General features: G+C 43.6%; 1 long non-coding RNA gene across 1 annotated transcript; it reads left to right on the top strand.

The window, feature by feature from the left end:
• The first annotated feature begins 1,879 nt into the window (after positions 1-1,879).
• Positions 1,880-4,285, top strand: LOC121046920. The gene is made up of 2 exons (XR_005798357.1): positions 1,880-2,047; positions 3,903-4,285. It is a non-coding gene; the product is annotated as an uncharacterized LOC121046920 (long non-coding RNA).
• The last annotated feature ends 13,327 nt before the right edge of the window (positions 4,286-17,612 follow it).

Genomic DNA, 17,612 nt, shown 5'->3' on the forward strand with positions numbered 1-17,612 from the left:
GGCTTTTCGTGACGCTCTATTTATTTTCGTGTTGAGAAAAATTCGGTTCTAACTCATTCTCTGCAGCAGGTATAGGTCACCTTAACATAATATAAGTCAAGATTTAAAATTCATATCAGAACCTCGCCATAGTTTCAAATTATTTTTATATGAGTGCCTTACTGACGAATTGCATGCAATGACCACTGTTTCAAAACATTACCTGCTAAAGGCAAATCAAAGATCCTACTTCAAGCTGATTCAATAAAAAATATAAATCACATAGCAAACCTGAAATCGAACAAGCACCAGTTTATATTATGAGGTACCCTAAACTACGTAATATTAGAACAAATTGTGGATGAGAGTTTAAATTTTAAAATGATAAGATCCTTTTTTGCTAGGAAATCAAAATAAATTTAAAAATATCAAAACCACGAAAAATCTACGAAACTTAAGAGCGTCAGTAATGTTAAGATTTTTGTCAGGAAGGCCATTTCAGTCGACAGTGGCTGAAGCAAAAAGAGGGCGAGAAAATGAAGCTGAAGGTCCATTAAGAGCAACAGTTTAGCAAGAGTTATCGGGACGGACAGAAACGTAGAAAGCTAGTGCGAGTAAAGATGAACATAGTGATAATCTTAAATTATTCTTATATATACGTAGAAGGCTATTATAGGCCTTTATATTATTTTCTTTATCGTATGTGTTTCTTGGACATAGATATTTCTTATATATATATATATATATATATATATAGTTTCTACTACACCTCGGCAGTCCGGACAAAGGATTCATATGATATAGCCGACTAAGTTTGAAAGACGATACTTCTTGGAGAGCCGTCTTTTCCATGCATGCTACGGTGCAGTGCAGAAATTTCTATAAGTGACTTGTGGTAGCTACCATTAACAATTGTTGGTGTCTTTGCAGCGTCACTCGGCTAAAAAAACGCAAAGAACTTCCCGTGGCTTGCTGCGAAGTAAGACCACAAGGTCTTCGTTGCTTAGGATAGTCGGCCAACCTGCTAAAACATTTAAGAATAATTTTTGTGTGAATCAGCTAGTACCAGGGCTAAAACCATAAGGGTGTTACAGCAACTCCATTAAAGCGGTGATAAATGCTCACAAATAACCTGTTGACAATCCTTGCAGCACCCAAGGGATATTTTATAAGATTAACAAGCTCTAAAGAAACGTACGCCACAAAGAACCTTCACATTAACAAAAAAAAATATATACAGACACAATGAAGCACGCACGCAACCTATGTACTCCGGAAACCTCGTTCTCATATGTTACCACGTCCGCCATTGGATAAGAGAAAAGCACGATCCTATTAATCTGTGTTATAATATATAATTCATACTATCTCTAGGTTCAGAGAATACGCACCCAAGGAATTCTGGAACAGGCAATAATTATATAAAGTAGCTGCTAAAACAATATCAGCGTAAACTGTTGGATGCGAGTATGTGTTGCTTCTCCTAAGTGCATCACAATACGCGTGTTTAGACACTTTTACCCTGTTTATAAATGAAAGGTCTTCTTCTCAACATGACCCTGGTTCAAAAAACATAAAGATTGAAGATATACTTCTCGAAATAAGGGTGCTCAAAGCGTGGACCTTTGTGTAAAATTTTCTAGGAGAACCTTCTCACAACAATTAAAGTTCGTGTGCTTATGCCAGTTTTTTTTAGAGAGTCGTGTTGCAAGAATCAGTAGTCCACTAACGTTGCCTACAGAACTTAAACGCGGCGACTCACAGCAAACCTTGCCGCAATATGGTGACACATACCGCCAGATGTGTCGGGTGTACCTTCGGGAATGATCGATAAACTTGGGCGGAAAGGCGCACCGTCCGGCCGGTTGACACGTGCGGCGGAATGAATTGCGCAATAAGAATACAGATTGCTTGTCGCCATCCGGAGCCTCCTCGCCGGGTCTTTCCGTGTGTCCTTGAGAAACGGCGCCCGCTGGAACGCGTCTCGGCAAGCCGTCTTATAAAAGGCTCAGTGCTGGGCAGCCTCTGCATCATCTCTTCGGAAACAGTGCAGTCGACAACACACACGGTGAGTAGCGGCATCGCCATATTAGGCTCTTCAAGCGACAGATAGTCTGAGGTTAAACTTTCGACCTAGCCTTGGCAGAAGAGAAAAGCAAAACCTAGTTTGTAAAAAGAAAAAAAAAAACCTTTTTCTTCTCTGGAAAAAGGAATAAAACAACGAGGATGAAATATTTCTTTCATAGATCATACACAGCGTTGAGTTGAATCGCCGAAGTGAATGGAGGATATTAGAGGATATTTTAAATGTAAGGGATCAACATTTCAAAACTTTTGTTTTTCAGTCATGGCTCTTCTTTGTGCTTTTAGTTTCCAAGTTGATGAATTACTCATAAAAATGGTGTCAACTGCATTGCTCTGCATAGCGGGGGAAAAATTGTGCAGAATTATTTATTCACTTCTGATATATTTTTTTAAAAGAAACAAGGGTTTCTAACAACCAGAAAAACAAAAATTGAAAATTACACTCAAGTCAACTTGGACGTAATATTTACGCCAGAAACCATTCTGACACTAGGTATTTGCGGTTTCAACACTACACTAAACTTTGGACTAGGCACTTGAAACTGCATCCTACGCGTTACCAGAGTTTCGCAGTGTATTCCCTTTCGGCTTATCTTCACGAACTTGCGGACTGCCGCACCAAGGATTTAAGTGGGTTCATTGTTTTGTCTTTCTTACAAACATATTTCTCGTATATCTTTTTGTTTGGTCTTTACAGTTCGAGATAGTATTTTATAATTACCGAGGGTCATGTAGAAGCGTACTCGCCTCTACCCGTTTTTCAAGTTGCCTCATTTAACAAATGAGGCAACATAAAAACATGTTAGGCATCATTTAAAAAAATTTTGTCTTTACAATTTAAGTGCACTCGAGTGTAAACATGACTGTTTTGGTCGTTCTAAACCGCCTCTAGCGTATAAAACTATTTCGAAGCTCTCGGCAGATTTTTAGATTTTCGAAATTATATATTAATATTGTACGACTTAAGACAGTTTGAAGAATTTGACAAGGCGTACAAAAATATAAACATTTTAAAACGTTACCATTTGTCAAATGCTTCAAACTGCAAGTGAATATTCTATGAAGCACATTGTACAAAGAGATAGGAAGAAATGGTTAAATCTAACCTCTTCTTAAATTATAGTTAGTATCTGCAAACAAGGCTAGTCGATCCAATCCTGCTTATATGTCTGCTCACATGCTCAAAGGCAGACCAGCCTTACGTGATATAAAAGCAAGGTCAATTATTTACTTTTGATATTTGTAAACACAGCTCATGTCAGTTCCCAGACCTAACTTCAGGACGCCTTCATACCAAGACGGTGCTAAATTTTCGTTTTGTTTTATGACTTTAACTTTATAACTGCAGACTCATCTGAATTACGGCGACTAGTTTTCTGGATATATATGAAGAAAAAGAAGCACTAATCAAAATGATCTACATCTTCTACTGACTTTTTTTGCTTATAACTGCAATCATACAGCAGGTCTGTATGATTATAAAACTGTTTCGCGAATAAATTATTATATGTCTTATATGTCATCACTTCTATCTTTTTAGGCGTATTAACTGCAACATGTAAAAAAATGTGGGACGTTCGGACTCAATTATTTTTTATTCTTGACTGTTTATTTACAAAATAGCTCCTGCTAAATTGAACAAGGTTTTTCTTCAAATTGTAGGTAGCGTAGTTTTTTATACGTTGTTTGCTCGACAATGTTGCAGTGTAAATTTAATATATAATGAAAGGCTTTGACGGTGAATACCGATTACTGAAGAAACTGAATCATTAAAAAAGCTTTAAGTGGACAAAGCTATCCTTACACTAACGCTGAGACTGTCACCCGTTCGATTGCAGAAATCATCATCATCATGATGTCCTGCAAGACCCTCCTGGTGGCCTTCCTTGTTCTGGCAGCCCTGTGCAGCCTGGCCGTCGCACAATATGGCGGATACGGCGGAGGAGGCCGTGGATTTGGCGGTGGCCGCGGGTTCGGCGGAGGAGGACGCGGATTCGGAGGAGGAGGCCGTGGATTCGGAGGAGGAGGCCGTGGATTCGGAGGAGGACGTGGCTTCGGAGGCGGACGGGGCTTCGGCGGTGGATACGGACGCTAGTGGATCATGGCTGATGTAAACATCATGTGAATATGTAAATTGGACATTTTGACAGCGGCAGTACGAGTGCTTCAAATGATTTTTGTGTTGACTACTCCAGCAATAAACGATCATTTCCAAAGTAAATTGGAATCTTGGTGCCAATAAGGAGTGTATGAAGCACCACTTTAGCTTTTCCACGTTCATTGTTTTTCTCACACGTGAAACACATTGCCAACAAGCGCGAGGCATAAAAAGCTTAAAAATACAGAATAAGACTTTCTTGAAAACGTTTCCTCTAAATGCTGATAGTTGAGAAGGGGTAAATGTCGCTGACTGATCTGTCCGACATCATCTTTGCGGTTTTGAGTTCTACGTGCTCCGCAAAGTCTAGATATATTTTTCATATCGCATTCTTTATAAAGTGGCACATTGCTCGAACTTTAATTATACATCGAATGTCTTTCTTTTTAGTTGTACAAATGCCAACCTTGGTTTTATTATTCTACTCTCTCTGCAATTATTACAGGAGCGTTCCCAGTACACAAATTAAACGGTCGTCCTTGTGAAGGTGACAGAAGTGGCAATAAAACGTAGGATGCTGACCCTGAAGAGATAGGTTTCACTCCATGTATTTCCGAGTTACCATAACTTAACTCGCCAAACCACAAAAGTCACCCAGTAAAACATAAACTTCTCCATTTGTTTTTATTTCAACTGCTTCTAAATAGAGGGAAGCTTCCTCCTATGTTCGAGGTCCGTTCCGACTGTGTCCCAATATCTTCACCCTAAATGCGTCATGAGCAGAGATGGAAAACTGACTTCAAAATGTAATTAACGTACATTAATAGCTTATTTTTGAAAACTGATAAATCTAAATTAAGTTACATTAAAAATTACCACAGACTAAGAGTAATGCCATCACGTTACAACTACTTTCCGAAAGTAATGAAGTTACCTTGACATTAAATTGCAATAGATTGCCGAAAGCAAAAATACAAAGAAGTAGCTTTGCAGGCGTCGAAGTTCGGCGGAGTAGCACGATCGAGCGCAAGAACGAGACTGATTTCGGCTCGCCAAGCGGAGACCTTTTGGAACACGCGTGGGCTTCTGGAACAATCGCCGTAGAAGGTTTGGCGCGTAGAACCATTTTTACCTCAAACAACCAACAGGGTTGTTTTCCAGAACGCAAAACTTATATAACAAAAACCCGAAAAGGTGAGTCCGCGACCGTGCATCGAACCTCGGCCCTTTGCGTGGGAGCCAAGACGATAACCATTCGGCCACAGTTGCACTCGCCCGGAGGTGCGCGTAGCAATATGTGAAGACGGGGTGTGACAAAAATTTCCAATTCTTGGTGCAAGCGCACAAGCAACATGTTTGCCCTCCCTTTGTATACAATACTCTTCATACTACTACACATACAGCAGATCATCATGAACATGGCAATACCTACAGAACGGCATTCGCTATCGCATGAGTAGGCACGAGAACGCGCTTTATTTTGCTCGCTGCCTGCAAAACCTTCTGATTCACAAGGTGCGATTCTATACTTGCGGTTTCGCAGCTGCGACGTACTCTGAGCGGCAAAAAAAGAGTGGTGGAACCTATGATGCTCAACGTCGCAATTTGGGAAACGTAAGCGAATATGCGGTGACTAATCGACAAATTGACTTGGCCAACAATATACTCTACTGAAATCTCATCATGCGAATCAGACATTAGCGCAATTCTGCGGCGTCAACACGGAATGAATCGCCGCATGTTATATTATTCACAAGAAGTTCTGCAGTGTAACGAGCCTTAGTCATTTCGCTGAGGCCGCTCACGTAGTCAGGCATTGCCAGGAAGACGTAGAATCAACAATTCGAACGCGAAAAGGCCAGGGAGACACAAATCGACGCCGACCACATCGCTTTTCAATGGTTTCTTTATGGGCAATGGCGAGCTTCTTGCCCACATTCCATTGCGCATGCGCGGCGCCGGTGGCGTCCGCTATGGGCACTCTGGTTTGTTTGTAAACAGGAGTTGGTGTATAGTCAGATACAACATAAGAACGACAGCGCGAGGGGAAAAAGAGCGGAAACAAGGATAGCTGGCGTTGAGAGGGGCGACTTCCTTTCCATATTAACTTTTCATGTGCGAGCCCTTTTCCACCTCGACTACCTTTCTTATGTTGCATCGGACTATAGTCAGGAGAAACAAGCGGAAGTGATATAAGAAAGATGGGTCACAGATTTGGGAACTTAAATGCCACTGCGTAAATGTGAATTTTATCGTATAAGAAAACAATATTGACGTGGATTTCTTATAGGCTAAGTTGTTTGGTGAAGTGAAGCCTCAAACAGCGTAACCGCGAATTTCCCCGCTAAATTTGTCGGGGAAAATTACATCCCAGAACTTTATGTCATGTTAGGTATGCATAAATTCAGATTCCCCACTATATATCTGAGAAAAAATTCACGTCACTTGAGGTGGTCTCGTGACCTATACGCATATTGACGTTCGCGCTAGATTTCCCGGGAAAATAAACGGGACGTGACCTCAGCACCAATTCCGTTTTCCCGCTAATTACCGCGGGGAAAATATGTCACATGACTTTGTGTCATGTGAACTATACACGAATTCAGTTTCCCCGCTAGATTTAGCGGGAATATTCACGTCACGTGACCTATACCTAAATTCAGTTCACCCGCTAAAGTCGTTCCCCACAATCTGTGGACGTAGACCGACCCGACGGAGAAAATAAACGAGTCAATGGGTGAATGGGGTGGAGAAAAGTGGAGAAGCCTTAAGGCTCAGCTCCTACAGATCCCCACGTGGCGGGTTGGAATCCCGGCAGAGGTACTCACAATCTGTCGAAAGCTTATTGCGGAGAAGGCGCCGTGTTTTGGTTCATTCGGTTGCACGTGAAAAGGTCCCCAGGTGGTTCCAATTACTCCTCAGTCATTCGTTGTGGTTTGCTTGATGCCCAGCGATGGTTTGCCACGTAAAACCCGATATTTGACTTTTCGGGAGGCACAGCTTAAGAAGAAATGCCAGGAGGTTACTTGCGCTAAGCCAAGAATGTTTCACACAAAAACACAATTGCAGGACAATTGGCGATACATTTTTTTAAACATTTATTAGGAAAATCGAAATGTGATTATGAGTCTGATTGCCCAAAACCATTTTACGAAAGAAAACTATTAAAAAAAGCACAAGGGAGAAAACACGGAAGCCGTATTGCCAGCTACCTACCCAAATATGGAAGCGCCTGTAAATGCGGGGTCGCCCTTTTTGGAGACACGGTGGTAGACCGCGGGTGTATCACTGGGGCGCGTGTTAACCCATCCAGTCAACCCCTTAACGCCGCTTCGTGGCGGCAGTCTGCGGATAGCTCATTAAAAACTGTTGACACACGTGGCCCTCCCGTACGCGCAGCTTTGCGCCGCCCCGCCGGCGACCCAAGCGCCGCTGTACACCATTGCACCTACGGAAAGGGAGCCCCGTAAACGCTGTCTTTCTCGTCGTCCAGCGCCCGGCTGAGCTAATTTTATCGGTATCTCTGACGTCTGAACAAGTCTATTTCTATTATATTTGCTACTTCCATACCTTCTCGATGCGTCCCCCAGCGTTCCGAGGCAGTAACTGCTTGATGACCACCGATAACATGCAGTACTGTGGAAGGTTCCTCAGATCATCTGAAAGCAAATTTTGAATTGCCGCAAGGTAAAATTTGTTTGTTTCTCTAGATAGCAAAACCGAGCCATAAGCACACTTCCACTATAAAGACAATGTTTTCTATGCTTTCTTTTAAGATGCATAGAAGTGCTTTTTGATATTTATGTTGCATACCTATAAAATTACAATATAAAGTGGTGCCAACTTCACTGACAGCCCTGAAGCTATAAAACCACAAAAACCGAATTCCCCAGTAATTAAAACGCAACAACAAAAAATCAGATCAGAAAAACATTCAGTCTGACTTAGGTATATTGAATCAATAAATACAAAGAATTCTAGCCATATTCTTGTGAAAATGTATTTTAAAATGTCAATGTAAAATGGAATCAGACATATAATGCTGGAGTCCTACTAAACCCCGACCAGACTTCAGTACATTCAGCATGCACACGAAGATACCTTTGGCAGGCTTGCCATTTTTCGGGGCTCATGAAGTAAGCACAAGTGAAAACAAGCCTGCCAAAAGATATCTTTGTATGCATGCTACATGGTCTTGGGGCTTAAGATGCCAAGTTGGGCAATCGGTTATTCATCACTGAATAATATGCCAAAAAAACACTGACAAAACGAAGGAAGATCTGGACAGGACACGGCGAAACTTTCAACTGAATGGTTCATATAAAAAAAGAAATACACATAGACCCTTTCAGGCAACATTTCATGGGCGCTGCCATCTTGAAGTCACGTGACCCTGCCGCCATAGCCGACCTTCAGTTTCTCGCAGTTGCTCCGCGTTGTGTGCTGCATCGGCCACCACCGGAGCTTTGTTTTCGAGTTCTTTTACGTTCCGCGTTGAAATCGTGTCTTTTCTTTAGATCCTTTCGATATTTCGGGCTTTATTTAATCATTTGATATCTATATTTGAACATAGCCCTTGTATTTTCGTATTTATAGAATGGAATCGGACAGCGAATCGATCGACGATACAAGATTATGGCCTAGGCTTCAGAGACCATTAAGTTCATCACATTTTATTGTTTTTATCGCTAATCAAGGGCAGTCAACACCACTGCGACACAAAAATTTCAACTGAGGCAGTAAGGCTACCGCAGTCGTGCTTCTCGCTGCATGTGCGCGCTTTAGACATTGTTTCCGTAAGTAAAAGCCGAACCGCATGTAAGCACTCTCGCGAACAGCGAGACGAGCGACAACGATGAGAGTCGACGACGAAGATTTCTCACTGTCGCCCGTCGCATTGCCTGGTTTTTGGATTTCTAGAAACGTCGCTCATTGTCTTGGTCGCTTGCTCCCGTCGCTTCCATGCGGTTTGCCTCGTCACGCAACTGATCGAGCGACAGCGAAGCGAGTCGCCGTCGCTTGTCTCATCGCTCGCCAAATTGCTTGCGTGCGGTTTATACTTAATTTCGATGCAGCACTGAACCATTGGCGCCTCAATGTTAAGTATAAACTGCATGCAAGCGATTTGGCGAGCAACAAGACAAGCGACGGCGACCCGCTTCGCTGTCGCTCGGTCAGTCGCGCGAGAAGGCAAACCGCATGGAAGCGACGGGAGCAAGCGACCAAGACTATGAGCGACGTTTTCTAGAAATCCAGAAGCCGAGCGCCGCGACGGGCGACAGTGGGAAATTTTTGTCGCTGACTCGTCGCTCGCTAAAGCGCTTACATGCGGTTCGGCTTTTATCTACGGAAACGATGTCTAAAAGCGCGCACATGCAGCGAGAAGCACGATTGCGATAGCGTCACTGCGTCAGTTGAAATTTTCATATGTCGCAATGGTGTTGACTGACCTGTATTAGCGACAAAAACAAAAGAATGTGATGAACTTATATGGTCTCTGAAGCCTAGGCTATGATCTTGTATCGTCATCAATTCGCTGTCCGATTCCATTTCATAAACAAGAAAATACAAGATCTATATAGAAATATAGATATCAAATGATTAAATGAAAGCGTGGCATGTCAAAAAGACCTAAAGAAAACACTCGACACTAAGGGTGCACTCAGACAAGAGTTGTTACCTTGGTATTTTATCCAGAAGGTCACCTAGCAATTCACTGTGTCCATTGTGAGTGCAAGTCCAACTTAGAAAAAGACTAGTGCCATGGGCTTCTACAAGACAAAAACAAAGAGGAAAATTCACAATGCCTGTTTGCTGAAATCCTAGAATAACAACTCATGTGAGCACACCCTCATTACAAATATCTGACAAAGAATTTCACGGTCTGCAGAGCCAATGACGCTCGTTTCTGGGGTAGTGTGTTCAGACGTCACATGAGCCCAGTTCACATGGCGCGATTTCGCTTGCAAATTTACACCTGTGACGTCAGGCACTGCAGCTTCCCCTATTCCTTTATTTCACTGCACGAGTGACGTCGGAACTGCAAGATCGCAAGTAAAATCACACCATGCGAATCAGGTTTACAGTGTTCTGACAGCATGTGTTACTTCCTATCAGAAGATATATTTTTTTTACCAAAGTAAGCCATTCAGTTGAAAGTTACGACGTGTCCTACCCAGATCTTTCTTCATTTCGTCCGTGTTTTTTTGGCGTATTATCCAGTCTTGAAGCATATCGGTGTCAAGTGTTTTTTTTTTTTCTGTCACTCTAGTAGGACTCGGGCAGGGTGGGTAAACAGTCATGTCTCAATAATTATGGATACTCTGCTGTATAAAAAACATTTTTTGGGGACCAACCAGGTAAATACCTGCATTTTGTTACGTTATTATGCACAGCTCACATTATGGACGCTTTTGGGTAGGAACGGAGGTGTACATTTTCATGAGACATCACTGACAAATTCCATAGCGTTGAAATTAATGACTCCATGCTCTGAAGCCACGTAGCAGGCTTCTCCACCGAACGCCAATACATAGTGGTGGCATGGCAGATGATTGTGGCTGCAGAACACACCACAGGCAAATGATATCCAATGTGGACAATCATGGATATTTGACATTCGAATGAACCAACAAATAGGCCTACATGTTGTCAAAGATTTCCAACGATTCTTGTTCTTTGTTGGTTTCCGTTTTGAGTAAGATGCACGAGTGCTGAAAACATGAGCTCAGAAGGGAAGAAAAAGAAACAAAGAAGGAAGGCGGAAGTTGCGCAGAGCTAGGCTTTGGCGGTTGGAACAACAAGCAAGGCTTCAGTGGTGTGGAAGGTCGAACCCCGAACAAGGCTTCGTCAAGATGGTTGGTGGGTCGTGAGCAAGCTTCGACGATGTGCGTGTGCTTGTGAGTGAGCGCAGTTTGGCACTATAAGCACCCAAGCCACCACGACTTCTCGGCTCCGACTGGCGGCGCACGAGACCGGACCACCACCGACATCTTATGATTCGACTTTCCTCATCCGAAATGTATGGCGTCTTTGATTTGGCTTCTGTTCCCTTTGTTACACTTTCTATGCTTTTGTGATTTTCTTGCCGCGGTTACAAAGAGCGGAATGCTTGCAAGATATGTTATTTTCCTTTACTATTTTTTTTTTACAACCGTGTGTGCGTCCTGTGCACCTTCTCTTTACTTTTGGATTTCATTACTAATAAATAGTGTTTCGTAACACCAGGTACGACTCGCTCTCAATTCCTGCCGCCTCTAAGGAAGTCCATCTAGGCTTGACCCTAGCACCTGGACAGTGGTCCAATTCAAACTACAAGTTCGTCTGTTCATGGCATCTTTTCCAACCGAACCTGTGACAATCTGGCATTCACGACAGGACTTGAACCTGCCGCAAGTTAGTCACAGGTTCGGTTGGAAAAGATCCCATAAACACAAACTTATATAGTCGACTCTCGTTAATTCGAAATCTCTTAATTCAAACTTTCGGATAATTCAAACTAAGAAGCAGGTCCCATCCTATGCGTCTCCATGGGAAGAAACTCCTGATAATTCAGACTTTGCTTTATTGAAAAAAAATTTCGGCCCCCCTCGAGTTTGAATTAATGAGAGTCGACTATATAATTTCAATTGGACCGCTGTCCAGGTGCTAGGGCCACACCTAGGTCATGGACTTCCTGAGAGGCGGTAGGAATTGAGAGTGAGTCGTGCGTGGCATTACGGAACACTTTTAATAGTTGTGAAATTCAGAAGTAAAGAAAAGGTGCACAGGACGCACACACAGTCGTAAAAAAAGAAATAAAGGAAAAGAATATATCTTGCAAGCGTTCCACTCTTCATAACCGCGGAAAGAAAAACACAAAAGGTTCGAAAGCATAACAAAAGGAACAGAAGCCAAATCAAAGATGCCATAGAGTTCGGAGGAGGAGGAGAGTCCAATTATGGTCCCAAGATGTCGGTGGTGGCTTCGGTGCCTACAGCGCCACACAGCGCTCACTCACAAGCACAGGCACATTGTGGAAGACTTGCTCGGGGCCCACCAACAGTCTTGACGAAGACTTGCTTGAGGTTCAACCACCCAAACCCCCGAAGCCGTGCTTGCCGTTCCACTGGCCATAGCGCCAATGCCTTGCTTCGCATTCCACCACAATCACACCGCGCGTGGGTTCCACCTTCTTTCTGTTTGTTCCCTTCCTCCGAGCTTGTGCTTCGGGCGCTCGCGCATTTTGCTCAGATTGGAAACCAGCAAAAACAGAACAAAAACCGTTGAATTCTGTGAGAGTTGTCATGGTTTTGAATGTCTAAAGGACAAAGTTGACATTTGCAACAAAACTTGAAATAATAAGGCATGTGGAGAAGGAGACAAAAAGTTTTGTGTCACTGGAGCCCACAAGATCTCTGAAAGCACTTTGGGTAAACTACTCAAGAAACGGTGTGACATAGAAGCACGACAAAACACATTCTGATGCACGGCATATTAAGACGTCGAGAAAACACTACAGAGGTGGTTTAGAGATGGGGGCAAGCGACATCCCTATGTTGGGACCAATCTTCTAAAGGAATGTGAAAAACTCCTTTTACTCTTGAAGTGAAGAATATTTTAAAAGAATGTGAAAGATTCCTTTTAACTTGATGTGAAGAACTTCACTGCAAGTGGATAGCTAGATTACCTTAAGGGCCACCATGGCATAGAAAATAAGACCACCTAAGGGATGGATAGATGGACGCAAACGGCTGTACCTTTTGTAACGGGCAGTAGTGCCAGTGATTGTGATGGGACTATTGTGGTGGCAGTGCCAGCGTCGAAAGAGAGTCAATGGCTCAACAATCAAGTGAAGCCAAGTATGAAGCCAGAAATAGTTAAATGCCTTGCCTCGGAAATGTGCCTGCAGTGGCGAAAGCATCCCTGGCAAGCGATTCACAGTTCTCATGGCAGCTAACAGAACAAGGCCCAGATTACACAGCTTTTGAAAACCAACACGGATGGCACCAGAAAACTGTATCTTTATTGGTGGGAAAGTTTAGAATGCCAGATAGTATGAAGAACTTTTGCAGTAAAACCATCATATACGTATGAAACACGAAATCATGGACGACTCGGGATCTCTTTGGCTGGGTCTTTGGTGGCTCGTGGACTGGGAAGCCGTATTTGTAGATAAGTGTCCCAGCGTGTGCCTACTTCTCGGCGTGCCGCTTAACACTATCCAGTTCAATTCTAGCAGCCAAACTTGACATCCAAGCTACATCTGTTAGACCAAGGCATAATTCAAAGGTAGTCTAGATTGCGTTTACCATTTATAAATGTTCAGGCACGTCTGTGATTTAGCCCATCCAGAGGCTTTTGGAGACGGTCACAAGAGCCAGCAGCTTGCTTGGGCAGCTCACTGTCAGCCACTCTCTTCCTCCATGCACCGTGCCACCTTCATGAGCTCCCACTGAAAAACAAAAGAAACAGAATCGGAAATTATAACTGCAATAGGGGTGATTTCAGATAAGATCGACCAAAGGATGGCTAGTCGACATTTTCAAATCAACTGATGTTTTTATATGTTATTGTCTAGTGTCTGGTATGAACGAATCCAAACTTAGTTTTGACTAGAAAAAATACTTGGGGACAGGAAAAATCGTAAGGCATGAGGTGGTGGACAGTTGCATTAACGCGCACTGATGGAGGGGGCCCGTTTGAGAGTGAATAACTAAAGCGATAACATTAGGAGAACTCTAATACGTTTTAGGCGCAAACTATGGGTATAGCTTGCTTGTAATATAAAGTAATCATATTTATTTAAAATTTATTTATTTTTCTAAAAATTGACAAACATGCCTGCTCGAACGACAAATGGCCAACTTTGGAGGTCTGTATCTCATGAAATAATTTAATCATTATGATATAATTTGCAGATATTATTCTACTAATATATAGCTAATATTTAAAAAAATAACTAAGGTATCTGTGTGATACAATAGTTAGGATATATTTAGTCAAACATGAAAAAAAATCAAACAAAGAAAAATTCCGATGCGAATAAAAAAAAAACACCACCCTCGATTTTTTTTTAAATTTAGGTAACCTGTTATACTCTATTTCGGCATTCATTTCCATTAAAAACATGTTGCATCATTTTATTGAGAAAGAAGATACAACTCCCCAAAGTAGGGTCCTTTTTCAAAGCCTACACTTAGCTGTGTTTTATACAAGAACTGACTCTGAGTTCCAGTTTCATGAAACCAACACACATCTTTTATATATTTTTATTCAGATGAGGTCAATGATAACTAAAGAAATCGTTCACACACTTAAATTAAGGAGAAACTACTGTGTACAAAGAGGTATCATATTACGGACTAGTGATCCGAGAAAAGATCGTGCAGCCATCGGCCACTAGGAACTTTGTTTACTTTATTCTCCTGCGACACTATATGCTATTCCCTCTTCCGCTCTACCTTCATCTCTCTCTCTCTCTCTCTCTCTCATATATATATCCCTGATATATATCCAGAACAAAACATGTTCAAGCATTCCCTTTCTGCGTGGTACTGTTCTGTGACTAGCAAAAATCATTTCCTCGCTAAGCTCACGATTATGGCAAAATAGTTGCCGGAAACCGCAGACGACACTCGTCGCTAGTTCTGGCAAAACGGCCGATACAATCTTTTTTTCGCATTTCCCCGCTCGCTGCCAAGGACAAGGGGGTTCGCTTCAACCAGCAAAACATGGCCGCCGACGCCTGTTTACTGAGCAGTCATGCCTGTCGCCATCTCACTCGCTGGCGTCACGGGCGATAATATCAGGCACAAAGGGGCACACCAACCGGCAGCATTATCCCCAAATACTCGAGCCTCGCGTAAATACATAGAGTGTAAACGCTGTCGCCATGTTATCGTAGTAAGACCGCCCCCCCCCCCTCCCCCAACGGGGGACTGCAGTACGCGACGGCGTACTAACACAACGGCGACGATATCGACATCGCGGGCTCCGAATTTTCCCATAGTTCTACTCCACGGGCATTTCTCGAAACGCTTGATATTGTGTACGCCCGCCTGGAAGGATTTCAGGCGCGTAGTTAAGATAAGGCGGTTCTCCGCGGCAAAAGAAAGCAATTTCACAAAAGCTTAAAAGCGGCGGCGACGCGAGTGCGGTGAACGCTTGTAGTTTTGGTGTAGACAGGGTGTGTGTGTTCTCGTTGTTGACACCAGCCGGCGATAAGGCACTGCAGGCGGTAGCTCAGTGCAGCAAGGGCTAATCCGAGTGACCATCAACGTAACCCCACCGCCAACCCCTCGCGAACCGGTCGCCGACATGGCTCAGGCTGTGTCATGAACCACGTGGTAGAAGCTCGGGTGCTTTTATATCAGCGCGTGGAGGGACGACAGTGCGATTCCGGAAAGTCTTTTTCGAAGGCCGCTGACCACAATTTTTTGTCTGGAGACTTTCCCTCTTTCTTCCTTTGACGTGGATCAAGCTTTGCCGACAGCCTCAGTTGTGACCTCTCTTTTCAGATGTACGTTTGCAGTGAGTGAGCTCCTCAGCCTCGGACTTGTCACTTGTGCACCCAGTAGTTCTTTCACTTCGCAATTACATGCCATCAGTTGGGGTTTAATTTCTATTATTTATGTATACATTATGAAGACGTCCTGGAGCTCCGAACGAGTGTTTTGTGCAGATTACTTTTGCAAACACAAAAAGACTATACCTAAGCAGCGGAATTTTCGAAGTGTTGGCGAGTTGAACCTAAACTCGTTGAAGCAAATTCTTCCGCCTGACTGTTCCACCAAAGTGAGTGCGACGGACTACCTGTGCTACCATTGCTTCATGCACATCACTAAGGAGATCTCGATGCGAAGCTCAGAGCAGTGCCTGACATATTTGTGCCAGCTGAAGAAGCAATTGAAGATCTAAATCGCAGCATACTACCTACAGATGTGTCGCCGCTGAGACAACCAAGCGTCGTAAGAAGTCGGGACAGGCCTGCCTATGTCAAGAGAAAGCAGACAGAACTGGAGCAGGTTGCTGTCGAGAATATACGCTCAAGGCTACGTATTGCGTACGACAGGGACGCACCATCGGGGTCGTCCGAACCAACATGCTCCACATGCACTGAGTGGGTGGACAACTTTCGGCAGGCCTTTGAAACCGCCACCTCTCTCCGGGAACGTTGTCAACTGCTTACACTCCTGCCGTCAACACTGACGAAGAATGAGGTTCAAAAGATGATTCCACAGGCCTCAATGTACCTCATCAGTAAATCCCGAAAACTCAAGGAAAAGCATGGCGTGTGGTATGAGCCGGATCCTTACACGAGGTGCAAGGTGAGCCCTGAGAACCTGTCTGCTGCCCTAGAGTACTTCACGAAAGACGAGCTACAATGTTCGCGCCAAAGTCCCAACCAGAAAGACGTCATCTCTGTCATGCTCAACGGAGAGAAAACGTTCGTGCCAAAGCGCTTCATGACACGCTCAATACGAGAGGCCTTCCGTATATACAAAGACAAGCATCCCGATTCCGGCGTTGGGCTAACGAAATTTTATTCGTTGCGCCCTAGATGGGTCCAATGTATTCCACACCAGGAAGTGTGCGTTTGTGTGCGCTGCGCCAATTTTTATCTTTGTATTGCCGCTCTAGAGAACGTTACAGGCTCAACATTCAACACTGGTGAAATGAACTCGGCATTTCTGTGCGACCCAGCAACAGAACTGTGCCTTCAAGGAGACTGTGATCACTGCCCAAAAGGCCAGTTTCTTACACTCCAGGAACTTGATATCCCGGAGGATGAAGAGAGATTGTGCTTGCAACATGGGAGTCCGGCGACCTTGTGAAAAAAACTTTGGAACCTGAGACTTTCCTAAAAGTCATCCAAGTGACGGTTGGAAGTTGGGTACTTCACAACCATATCCGGCAAACGCAAGGTAAAGCGATCTACGATGAAAAACAGTGCATGCAACGCGGGAGCAGTGTCTTTCATTTTGACTTTGCTGAAAACTGGACCATCGTGCTTCCTGACGAAGTGCAAGCATATCACTGGAAAAAAAAAAAAACAAGTTTCGATATTTACATGTGTAGTGACGACAAGAAAATCTACAAACAGCTTTGCCATCATCAGTGAGGACCTGTGTCACGACGCCGCTCACGCTTGCTTGGCTCTAGAAAAAGTGAAGGAGTGGGCTGAAGACAACGATGCGGTATACTCGTACGTGACGTACGTAAGTGACGGCGCCGCCAGTCATTTCAAGAATCGCTACCAGCTTCACCAATTTGCAAAGACCGATTGCCCACAAGCCCAGTGGTTATTTTCTGCATCTGGACATGGGAAAAATGCATGTGACGGAGTTGGCGGACTCGTGAAGCACCAGGCCACGCTGAACAACCTGAGAGAACGTTCAGTAAGCGCAATTCAGACGGCCAGGACAATGGTGAGCGTTCTATCAAAGAAACTGAAAGGCGTGCATCTTGT

Source organism: Ixodes scapularis, unplaced genomic scaffold, assembly GCF_016920785.2.
Source record: "Ixodes scapularis isolate PalLabHiFi unplaced genomic scaffold, ASM1692078v2 PGA_scaffold3__209_contigs__length_174095766, whole genome shotgun sequence".
NCBI classification, from domain to species: Eukaryota; Metazoa; Arthropoda; class Arachnida; order Ixodida; family Ixodidae; genus Ixodes; species Ixodes scapularis.